The sequence below is a fragment of the Astatotilapia calliptera genome, chromosome 23 (assembly GCF_964374335.1).
Source record: "Astatotilapia calliptera chromosome 23, fAstCal68.1, whole genome shotgun sequence".
NCBI classification, from domain to species: Eukaryota; Metazoa; Chordata; class Actinopteri; order Cichliformes; family Cichlidae; genus Astatotilapia; species Astatotilapia calliptera.
In genome coordinates, this window is record NC_137443.1 from 39,757,702 (window position 1) to 39,759,907 (window position 2,206).

At 39.5% G+C, this 2,206-nt stretch overlaps 1 long non-coding RNA gene across 1 annotated transcript; it reads left to right on the plus strand.

Moving 5' to 3' along the window:
• Positions 1–208: 208 nt before the first annotated feature.
• Positions 209–1,989, plus strand: LOC145424573 (uncharacterized). The gene is made up of 2 exons (XR_013905653.1): positions 209–391; positions 1,337–1,989. It is a non-coding gene; the product is annotated as an uncharacterized LOC145424573 (long non-coding RNA).
• Positions 1,990–2,206: the final 217 nt, after the last annotated feature.

Genomic DNA, 2,206 nt, shown 5'->3' on the forward strand with positions numbered 1-2,206 from the left:
AAAAGTTAACTCGCCAGAAGTTTGCCCTTTGACAAAATCCATCCAACAACTTTTAAGATATTTTTGTCTGTAAACCTGCCGTTGTCAGACCTAGAGCGATGCGGTCATTTTACCTGGTTCTGTGGAACTATTATTTTTGACAGCTTGTCTAACAAAGACATGACTGATTGTGCAAACTTGCAAAACAGGCTGGAAGATAACTGTTCACACTGTCAAGCCTGCAAGCACAGACCTGAACATGCAAACTTTTTAAAAAACAGACTTTTCCGATAAAAAGTGAAATCCTTCTGAATTTCACGGGGGTAGAGGGGAAAGTATATTTTCGAGAACCTGGTGGCATAAAGAACTGAAAGAGGCCGTACTCCTGCTGTTTGAAGTGAGAACCACTGCTGTAAGTGCTAATCTTTATGATTGCTGCGATCAAGAAGAACCTCGGGGAATTCAGAACGAGCGCATACATTACTCGGTTTTATTCAAAACCTCCAGGAGTTCACGATGAGTGCATGTATTAATATATTTTATTTTAATGACATGTAATTTGTTGCACACAGTAGCTCTGGATAATTTCTCCTTCCATGATACTAAAAACCAGTTTAAGGTAATTAGAAGAGATTGTTTTTAATGGAAGATAAATGGCTTACTGCAGGCTGCAGCTGAATCAATACTTTACTACAGTTTGAAACAGTGCTGCATCATTTGCTGAAATTACCACCATTGATTGGTTGCTATCAGTCATTTTAATTTAATTCTGAATGACTGTAAGGATGAAAATCTGACGGGGACATTTCTTTGTTTGACAGCTTATTGCTTTTCTACCGAAGGATTTTAAGCATGTGCTATGGAAAACCGAGTAAATTTCCCCCTGAAGCAATACTGAATAAACCCCAGTAATGAGTGAGCTTCAGCTTTGGTTTATTCACTGTAATGTAATGACCGTGGGGTTTATATTCCTGTTTTCTCTGAGATATTGCCAAGTTTGATTTGCTGCAGCGCATGTAAAGGTGTCAAAAAGTGCCTTAATTAACAGATGAGCCTGCTCAACTGAACAATTTCTCCACAGCTCATTATCAGTCAAAAGTTCCACAATCCAGGCTAAAATCTGTGAGAGTGGGATGATCGGGTATAAGGTCAAACACTCAAGTCAAACGCTGTGCTAATGAGCTTGAATCATGCCATTGACCACCCACGCGCTGTTGACTCTCAAGCACTTATTGATTTTTTGGCTCAGACAAGCTGTTCCTCCTCTGCCCACTCAACGACCTTCCATACTCATCTTTTTCTTGATCTTTCTCTTATCTTTTAATGTTTTCACTGACCTTTTCTTTCTCTGTTTCAGCTAGAAACTTTTTCAAACATGACGGCTCTTTGATTTCTGGAATTCTACTCTCGCTGAGGACGTGACTCCCCGGAGTTAGAGAGGATATCAGATAACAAAAAAAAAAAAAGCTGCTGATTCAGTCCTTGGCAACAACGCTGCGTTCAATCTGGGATCACCTGGAGGGCGGCCGGTCTTACCGCAGTGCTGCAGAAGTAATCAGGCATATCACTGACTGTTCCACTCTCTGAACTCTGACCTCCAGCGAAATGTGGGAATTATGTGTCCCTTAGAGCTGTTCAGTGGACAACACTTTGCAGTTCTAAAAAGCCTGCAAAGGGCAGGATAGCTCCCTCTTTGTTGTATATGGTTACATTTTGCAGCTACGTCTCTTTAACTTCATCGCAGCTGATCACTCAGTTGAGCACTTTCAACTAAAAGTCTTGCTGAGATGGCAAAAGTAGAAGTACAGATACTTTTGTTAAAAATTAGAGGTGTGTGGATCGATCCAAATATAGATAGTGTCGATACCAACTCTGGTATTGGTATCTAATTGATACTAGCGTGACAGGATTGATACTTTGTTTCTATCCTCTAAGTTCAGCATTATCCTACTGAATTGTGTGAGATAAATTGTACCTCATGCATGCACAATGAAAAAACCTTTTTCTGTTGACTGTCTCGTCTACTTTATTTATAGCTAATAGCACATTAGAACAACAGACATTAACCCAACGTGCTTTAGAAACCGGCACAATTACTTTCCAAGAATTGTGAAACCCAGTTTAAAAAATACACAAGAAGCTTTAAGGTGTGTTTTGTTGTGTTAATTAATTACTGTGGAAATCATGACACACTGTTCTCTTCTAAGCTGCCTTCATAAGTTAAAAA